Raw genomic sequence first — 10,619 nt, forward strand, 5'->3', positions numbered from 1 at the left:
CCAACCCTTGCAGAGTTGTTATTCTGTTCATTCCCCCCCGCAAAGCATAGGATGCTGTCCAACCTTTGCGGGATATCAGGAGTCTGTCCTCCCCTTGTGATGATAGGATTTTGTCCTCTTGTGTCGAAAAAATCAAAAACATCTGAAAAATCAAAAATCTCAAAAATCTCGAGTCATTAGAGTGTAGTTAGGAAAATCTGTTCCGAACTACGGATGGCTTGATCCCTAGCTGAGGGGTACGTAGGCCGCTCAGGCGTGCTGCTGGCATCCTGAGCCCAGTCACCTTTTCTTTTTTTATTTACACTTATTTTACAAATATTTCTCACCTTTTCGTCCACCCAAGTTCAGTCAAACCTTTTTAATAAATATTTTCAAACATTTCAAAACAAAAGCAAAAAAATGGGCAAGGATGGTGATTGCCAGGTCACTCGGAGCCCTCTTTTCATTCCATTTTCGGTTTTCATCGTGATTTTCCGGTTTCCATCGGTTTTCTGACATTTTATCGGGTTTTGGGACGGGCGATGACGTAGCGTGGTCCCTTTACAGGGATTGTCCTCGCTGAGCCCAACGATAGGTCATGACGATCGCGAGACTTATCCGATCTTCAGCAGATTAGGATCGCCGGGCTTCATTCCTTTGAATCGCCCTCTGAGCCTATCGTATGTCCCATTTTCTTTTACCTGGCATTTTGGGTTTGCGCATACCGTCTATTTTCCGATCCCTTCTTTCCTTGCATCTTTTAGTTTATCGTGTGTTTGTATTTGGTTCCTTGTGTGTTTATTTTCAGCTTGCTTATTCTTTGTGCGCTATTTACTGCTTTTCTGCTTACCATATCTGATATTGCTTGTTTAGCTGTAGCCGTGCATGCGGATGTTACTGCTTTCCTAGATGTGATGGGTTAGGAGTAGATGCGGTGAGTTAGGATTTTGATGTCTATTTTCTTTTGCCCATCCCCGGGTCATGCATGCTTAGATAGACGTTTTCTCGGGGATGCTCGTTCCCATTTCACATGATTTTCGCCCAAAATTCTTCAAAGTTAATAATAAATGGCATAAGAGACCAGGTGCTCGCACTTGGGCGAATTGGGGGCGCCTAACCCCTTCCCCATTCGTCATCAGGCACGGACCTTTTATATCTCTGGTTATCTGTTGCGACAGAGCACAGCATGGGATCCAGGGCCCACTTCCTTGGATGGCGACTCTTTCTTTGTTCGAGGTGCGTCTCGAATCCGGGCTGGTCCCCGAATCGAGAGGTATCTCACTTCACATCGCCGCTCATGCTGTGAGGGGCACTCTTTCGAGAGTTCCTTGGCGGAGCTCTCCTTCACGTGGATGATCCTGAGACTCGCGTGGGGGCACGTCCCCTCGCCCCGTCTCGGATCGCGGGTCCACACTTGCCCTTGGAATTATCAATATGTGATACTGGGACCGAGACAGGAATAAGGATCATAGGAGACAGCTTCTCAACCTCGTCAGCAAATTCTTTCTCCTTTCTTACGACAGTAAGAGGTGTAAAACACTTCTCTTCAATAAGTTGTTCTTCTTCAGAATCACCAATATGTGTATCGTGGCCTTGATAGGATCAAGGGTCGCAGGAGGATGATTTTGGACTACAGAGTCCTCAGAAGGTATAGGTTTTTCCTTAGCTTCGTCTTTCATAGGAGTTATTTCTTTATTCCAAGAATGTATTATTTCCCACATTTCAGCCACGGATAGCTTTTTGTTCGAAGTTAGCTCTGCCATCTAGGTTGAGGGGAAACAAATGAAGTAAAGTGGTGACTTATCCTCAAAGGTTAACAAGATCCAATAGGTTCAAAAATAAGGCTCTTTTGGCGTGAACTGCAAGCGAATGGCTAAGACTCCTGTCATGGAAATGACAAACACCAATTTTAGTATGAGACAATCTCATGGAAATGTTATATACAAGTTGAAATAAGGGATAATACAAACACATCTCTCCCTTAGGTAAGAACCAAGAGCATAACAATTGTAAGAAGGGTCATGATAAGATAAACACATGATTTATCAATATTGCTAAAGGATAGCAATCACACTGAAAATGTGTTGGGTAAAATTCGGCAGCATGACGGCCACACAAAAGGACCCCACAAGTCCATCATAAGGGTATATGGATAAACTCGGTAGTATAAGACTCCCAGCAAGGATACTTGCACTCAAATGATGGTGGCAAGATGCAAGATAAACACACAATCGATAGAAGGAATATGGTCATCGAAGAGATGTACTCAAATAAAGGACTGACCATGAATGACGACACTTGGCCATGGGTTGGATTTGCGACAAAAAGACTGAAGGATAGATCATGGCAATAAGAATGGTGATGAAAAGTCATCGATCTAATCATATTCCAAAATATGAATGGATAAGGATAATTGATTAGATTAGGAAAGAAAACTTAATCTAATAAGTAAACCCTAATCTAATAATGTAAATCCTCAATGAAAAACATGGATCAATTTTATAAACAATAGATCACATGATAGATTATTGATAAAGAACCAATAATCTAATGATTATCCACATAATGGATAAATAGAAAGAATTGATTAGATTAAGAAGGAGAACCTAACTAAGAAATAGGCCATAATCTAAATATATGGAATATGGATCAATGATACAAGGTATGAATCAGATCTATGATCAAAAGATTAAAAAAAAAGACCATGGTCATAATGATGACAAGTAGAAGTCACCGACCAAATCTACATCTCAAATGATGAATGAATATAATTGATTGGATTAGATAGAGAGTCTCCACTAAATAAGAAGGCCTTAATCTAATAATCAATAAATAGGTATATATACATATATACACCCTAACCAGGGGTACCAGCCCTAATTCTACTCTAGTAGAGTCAAGACACTTGACTCAAGACAGACATGTGAGTGTACTAGAACTGCATCTGTAGCCACATAAAGTGAGCTACAATAATCTATAGATAGGACAAGGCTCCTAAATCTAGGCTCCAACATGTGTAAGCAACACATGTTCGTCCTATATGAGTACATATATATATTGTCTTAGCAAGGGTTTCCTAATTTTGATTCTAAAGGGAGCAACTAGTATATATATACATAATATAATGAAATAAAAGTAGGGCCCAGGCATTTCTGCAGGGTACTATGCTTATGACCATACCCTTGATGTATAACGCCAGCACACCCAGCATTATACAGAGTATGTTCATTGCTCATCGGCTGCTGTAGAACACCAGCACATCCAGTGTCTACGGCTGCAGCTCTGGCGCATAGCTTGAAAATAGATACAACAGCACCAGCAGGGTAATGACATCCCATCTGACACGCATTGTATCTATCCCGTGGAGCCAATAATAATAAAAATCAATAAAATAAAATAAAAACATGATGATGTATGATGTGTAGTGTGTGAATCCCTTGTTTTAAACACCTATTTGGTGCCCCTGGATTCTAAGCGACTAAATTCTCATTTCACATGATTTTAGCCCAAAATTCTTCAAAATTAATAAAAAATGGCATTTTAACAGAGTTAGGCAATATCTCAAAAGAGATTCCCCAGCAGAGTCGCCAGCCTGTGGACCCCGATTCGAGAGAGGCGGGGGACGTGCCCCCACGCGAAGTCTCAGGATCATCCACGTGAATGGAGAGCTCTACCAAGGAACTCTCAAAAGAAGTGCCGCTCACAGCATGAGTGGCGATACAAAAGGAGATACCTCTCGATTCGGGGACTAACCCAGATTCGAGGCGTACCTTAAACAAAAAAGAGTCGCCATCCAAGGAAGTGGGCCAAGGATCCCATACTATGCTCTATTGCAACGGATAACCAGAGATTATAAAAGAAAGGTTCGTGCCTGGTTACGAATTTGGAAGGTCCAAAGAGCACCTCATCCGCCCAAGTGCAAACACCTGGTCTCTTATGCCATTTACTTAATAATTTTAAAGAGTTTTGGGCGAAAGTCATATGAAATGGGAACGAATATCTCCGAGAAGACGTCTATCTAATCATGCATGTCTCGGAGATGAATAATAAGCACACATAAAGGAAATGAAAATGAGTGTCGCCTAATAATAGCTAGGTTATGAGTGTCATACCTAATTGGTGTCTGAGTTCTGGTGTGCAAACACATGCATGCTACAGCTAAAAGTATAGGATCTGTACATGAAAGTAAGAAAACACAGCAAAACACACAACACAATTTAATTCTATACATGACTGGACAAAAAGAGTCCTAACTCTAATGCGACCTGACTCGGACCAAGATGGCCGTCCATCCCAACTGCTCTACGTATCCTGGCCTCGGGAAGAATCGGAGTCAACGTAGTTCGATAACCTATTCTAAACTACGATGCCTAACCATCTAGAACCGCTATTCTAGACTCGATCCACTAGACTCGACTGATTTTTAAAGCTTTTTGTAAAATTGCTTAACTTCAAGTGAATTGTAATTTTCAGGACTCTCTATATGCCCTAACTAATGCGAGTTGGTTAGCCTTAAGCTAATGCAGGTGGGCCCTACATCTTATGTGTAACTAGGCTATGCATCCTAAAGAAAACCAGGGGCTGACTATATGTTTCATAGTCTAGCCATCGGTTCGACTTAATGTCTAACCGATCGACTTGAGGCCTCCTAACTCTAGAGACACTCACTCGACAGGACACACCATATCAACAAATCAGGACAGACTCCTAACTCTAAAATACCCCAAACAGCTAAGACAGACTCCTAACCCTAGGAGAAAGATCTTTTTGAAAAGGTTTTGAATATTTTTTATATTTTTTTGAATGTTTGAAATGTTTATTTTTGAAAGTTTTTGCTGGACTTGGGATGTGAATCCCAAGCTGCACTATGTAACCTGTTGAAAGGGATCAAGCCAACGTAGTTCGGAACAGATTTTCCTAACTACTCTTTAAATGACTCAAGATTTTTGAGATTTTTGCTTTTTCAGATGTTTTTGATGTTTTTGACACAAGAGGACAGAATCCTATCATCATAAGGGGAGGACAGACTCCTGATATCCCGCAAAGGTTGGACAGCATCCTATGCTTTGCGGGGGAAAAGAACAGAAACACAGCTCTGCAAGGGTTGGACAGGATCATATACCTTACAAGAGTGGATAAAAACACATGATATGATTAGAGGTTGGAAAGAATCCTAACCCCTATGATGATAGGACAGACTCCTGAAACTGAAGGACTGACTCTGAAATTAGTAATTCTAAGAGGGAGGTGCTAATGAGACAAGGCATGTCTCTTAGAAGAAAATGAGACAAAGAAGGGTGTGAGTGAGACTAGGCAAGTCTCCTAGAAGAGAGAACACTATGAACAAAGAGACAAAGCCTGTCTCCAAAAGGTTTGACTTTTCTGCTGAGACATAGCTTGTCTCCCTAAAGATGTGACTTTCTATGAGACAAAGCATGTCTCTCTAAAGGGTGGGCACAAGATGACTCTTTCATTGCCCTTGCAATGATAGAGGGAAACCTAATATCTAGGGGATACTCATATAAAAGACTGGTCAAGTCTTTTGAAAAGAAGAGAGGAGTGCTACTTGGACTGAGCAAGTCCCCTAATGATGGGCTTGGGCTAGCGCCTTCATCGCCCCTTTGCAATGATAGAAAGACCAAACATATCTCCTAAATGACAAAGGGAAAAGAATACTACAAAGAAGCAAGGCCATTCATAAAATCCAATATTTCTTATGAAAACATTTCTAAGAAAAAGAAAAATTAACTAAGAAATGAATCACTATTTATTTGAATTTATACTTATATATAACAAGATATAAACATGGATCTAGAACCTCAAAAACCAATGCACATATAAACATAGAGTTAAAACAAATATATTCATGACCTCAAAATCTGCAGAGAATATCTGTAACCAAATTTTTTAATCTCTATAATCATGAAGCTAAAGATAAAACAGGTAAATGACTACCATATATATACCAAATAACCCCTAGACCAAGTTCTGTTGAATATAAGAGGGGTATGACACTAATGTCTAACCTGCTTTCCTTTTATCATTACAACTGTAACTCACATTATCAAGCCTTATTAATGTAATTTTGATTATCTATCATAGACTAAGGTAAAGGCTATCAAAATTTTGATTAATTATCTCACACTGTCTTGCAAAGAACATCTAGAACATTATTTTAATTTCCAAAAGGCCGTCATGAATCTGTTCAAAGAAAAGAAAACATATGGGTTTACAAAATCGTCGGAGAAGGTGATTGGAAGTGAATACTCTCAGATCCCCTCTCTCTCTCTCTAACAGAATTTTTTTTTTTTTTTAAAGACTTAAAATTCACATTTATAGAGAATCTGGGGGGTTGATATTAACACTAACATCATTGATTGGCGCGCGGTTGCTCAAATATTGATAAACGCACAGTGCAATCGTGTCCTATTCGGACCACGATCTGCACCGCTCAGGATGAATTCACCCCCCTTTTCTGCTTACACTGCGCTCACTCTCCCAGCTTGTTTGCTAGGCAAACGTGCACGGATTTTGACAAAATTTTACAGGGACCTAGCTGGGACCCTAACCTAGCTTAGGATGAAATTTGGGACCCTAGTTGATTGATTTGGTTGGGTTATTCATTTCCAAAGAGAGGTTCAGGGCCCGGTCAAAATGGGGTGTCTACAGAGAGGTCTGAGGAGGCTTGGTTTGGTGGGTGCTACGGAGAGGAGAGTTCGCTGTGCGGGCGAGGAAGTGGGGGAGAGTTCCGCCAGTCACCGTGGTGAGCCTTTTTCCCCGGGTTGGTCTCCCCCCCCCCCCCCCGCTTCCCCCTTCTTCTTCTTTTTTTATTTATTTTAGCTTTCATTTTTTCTTTTGCGCTGATTTGCTGTTGCACTTCTATTTTTTTGCAGCAGACATGTCTTCTCCCGGTGATGCTGGTAGGGGAAAGGGGGCCGCGGCGACAGCGGCTAAGGGTCCGGTTACCCGTAAGAAGATCCCTTCAGGCTTCATGGCCGCGGCCAGGATCGATCGGTCGCAGGCAAGGCTTCCCCTGCTCGCGCCGTCGAGTTCTTCCGGTCGGTCGGTCGGAGAGAGGGATACGGCTGGGCCTCCTCCTAGGGAGTCGGAACCCCCCGCCAAGAGGGTTGCCCCTTCTGCTGCTGATCAGGGAAAAACCGGCCGTGGGGCCCGTCCTCCTGCCGCTTTCGCGGAGGACATGCCGAGTCGGCTTGAAGGGTCATGACCAAGCTGCTCCTGGAGCGGATGGAGCTTTCCTTGGAGTGCTATCGGGCGCAGGGAGAACTTTTTAAACCCGACTGGAAGGTTGGTGTTGAAGATAGTATCCTCGCAAATCCCCGGATCGGGGTGGAGCTTGGGTTGACGACCACCCTTCCTGGTGATGAGGCTGAGTTAGAAGCCTTCAACCGCAGGGCCCTGGGGGCTCGGTACCTTCATTCGATGTCCTGCGTAAGTACCGGGTGGCGGGCCCTTCTGCTTTCGTTTTTTTTTTTTTTTGGTTGTCTTTGCAGCAATTCTCTGATGTTTTGTTTGTGGCGGGGGCTCTTGTAGGCTCAAACTTTTGCTAGGAAGATGCTGCAGTACATGGTCGAGGACGAGTCCGAGATCGGTGCTTTCGAGGACCAAGTTCGCAAGTTGAGCGAGGACCTGGAGAAGGCCCAAGCCGAAAAGGCAGCGCTTGAGGACATCGTTTCCCAACTCCGGGGGGAACTCGAGGTAGGCGAGGATGTGAGGAACCGCACGGCAAATAACTTGGTGGTGGCCCGGCAAACTTTTGCGGAGGAGCTGGTGAAAGCGCGGGAGGAATGGCGAGACTCCAAGGAGTTCTTTAAGGCCGCCGTCGCGTTCAATGTGGATACTGAGATAGATGCTTTCGTCGAGTGCCGGCGGCGTGTTCACGAGGTCGATTCCTCCTTTCCTCTTGAGAAGTTGGTGCATGAGGCTGAGGAAGCCATTCCGGAGGATCTTTTGCCGGTGCCGGTGGATACCGCGAGACCGGCCGAGGATCCGGCGGTTGCCCCGGAAGCTCCTGCAGTCACTGAGACCTCTGCGGGGGCTCGGTGAGGCTCGGACGCCTTTTGGATTCTTTTTTTGCTTCTTTTTATGGTTCCATGCTGGGTCTGTAATAACATTTTGAACTCTTTTCTCTTCTTCTTCTTTTTTGTCTTTATATACAATGCGCCGATGGCAATTTGAGCCTTTTGGTATTGAATTCTAATTTGTTTGGCAAGAATGTATCTAGTGCACCCCAGTGGGGCGTCTTATTTGTGGAAGGACTATCTTCCCCTCGAGTGATCAGCTCGGGGTTAATGGGTCCCGCCTGCCCTTTAAGGGGAGGTCTTTTTTTCATGGGGAGCGTTTTAGGGTATTCTCAGGGGGATCAACCTCGATGCTACCTCTGTCCCACTCGCTGTCTTTTTCCGGCCCTTTATTCATCACGGACCCGAAAATGGAGATACACGTGGCTCTGGTAGAAATGCTTATTCCATTAATTTGCAAAGGGGAAAACATGTCTCTATTTCTGGAAATGACAAAAAGAAAACAAACAAAACATTCGTTACATTTTAAAAGGAAAATACGGACATTACCCTATGTAGACACCCCATTTTGACCGTGCCCAAGTCCTCCCAAGGTTGAGCAAAACCCTATCAAACCAATGCTTTAGGACCCCAAATTTCACCCTAAGCTAGCTTAAGGTCCCACCAAGCTCCCTGCAAAATTTCGTCGAATTCCGAGCGCGTTTGCCTAGCGAACGAGATGGGAGAGTGTCCGTAGTGTAAACCGCAAAAGGGGGGTGAATTTATCTGGTTAGGGGGGCGAATTTATGCTCGAACGGGCGTGCATTGACCAGAAAAGGACACGAAACGGTCGTGCGCCTATCATTTTTTGCGCAAATCCGCGCGCCAAGCAATTTGGTAGTGCGAATATCATCATCAAAATCTACTATAAATACCAAGCTAACCTCCTTCGTAAGAAAAAAGAGGAGCTCATTTTCAGATCTGGTTTTTTTTCAAAAAAAAACCAAATCAGAGAGAGAGCGAGAGAAAAAAAAAAGATCCGATCCCCAAATCCCGAAACCCTAACCCTTATTTCCTCTTCTCCGGCCATATTCCGGTCGTCTTCTTCGTCAGGCTCCGATTTCTTCTTCTCCGATCGAGTTTCGATCATGCTCCAGCAAGCTTCGACCGGTCAATGCCTTGGATTCTCTTTCTTTTCATATTATACCCTAAGATTCGAACTTCTGTTGCTCGGATTCAATTTTTCCAGTTTATGAAACCTTCATATCTGCAATTTTTCATATTTCAAACCCTAACTCTTCGTCTCCATAGAGATCCGATCACACAAACCTTAGATCTGATCTCAGAAATCATAGATCTAACCCTCTAGCTACTTTCCGATCTCATTCACTAAATTCTAATCTCTTCACCTTCTTCTTCGGTTAATTTGTTCGTTGAAATCATCTTTTACGGCAAGTTTGAACTCCGCAATACCTCTATGTTGGAAGCAAAAGAGGTATTTATTTCTTCTCTAATAATTTTATTTAATTAATAATAATTTCTCTGTGATGATCATATGATAGAATACGATTGTGCTTTGGTCTGAAATTATGTGATTTCTTCTTGTTTTAGTAATTACGAAGAGGATGCTAATTATTGCCTGATTTCTAAGATTTTCTTATTTGATAAATCGTGAACTTATATTGGATTTCATAAGACTTATTTTAACTAATCTCTTTAGTATAGCAATGGTTTAAAGCTTGAATTTTACTAATTTTTGGTCTGATCTTCTTAGAAAATGGTAGTAAAATGAGGTCCAGAGAGGAAATTTGCATCTTAAGAGATAGGAAAAGGTTAAGGTTCTTTGGAGTGGTATGCTTCGTTTGGTTTAAAAGATTAGAATGGTGTTTGGTTTCCTGTATTGATCAGAGGGCTTTAGTTCCTCGATATCATGAAAATTTAAAAATGCTTGTGCTTATGTCTTAATTTGGGGATCAGCGATTCAGAAACATGTATTTTAGTTTGACCTTTTTCTTCTTTAAATACAGTTTCGAACCTCATCTTTACATTTTGTTTGGATTTAAATTTTATTTTAGTAAAAGGATTATACTCTTGACTTCATTTTGAATAATGACTTTCATTTTGCTGTTCTAAATGTGTTTGGTGAGTTGATTTTTCATCTAAATATTCATACTATATCTTTCAAATGGGACATGTAATATATACATGTCTTGGTTTTTGCGCATAGAAATTTTGCATCCCTTTGGGTCTTCTGAATGTGAGCTTCATGACAAATTATCAGGTTCAGGGCAGGTTACCCCTGTAAATGATCTATTTTGAGGGTTTAATTTCATAGTTTTTCATGTTCGTTAGACTTTATAACATTGAATAGGTTATAAATAATTATTCAACCAGGTTATATGGACCCTTTGATTATTCTTTCATATAAGATGTCAAGCGTTTCCTTTTATATATTTCATCTTTCATATTGTTTATCAAAAGGTCATATAAGGAAAATATTGAAAGAATTCTTTTACTTCTTTGAGTATATGTATTTGTATATATATGAATTTACGATTGGACAGATATATAAAAAAAAAAGTGTATATATATATATATATATATATATATATATATATATAT

The sequence above is a fragment of the Tasmannia lanceolata genome, unplaced genomic scaffold, assembly GCF_043159265.1.
Source record: "Tasmannia lanceolata isolate RefF3 unplaced genomic scaffold, GAP_Taslan_0.1 ptg000029l, whole genome shotgun sequence".
Lineage (NCBI taxonomy): Eukaryota > Viridiplantae > Streptophyta > Magnoliopsida > Canellales > Winteraceae > Tasmannia > Tasmannia lanceolata.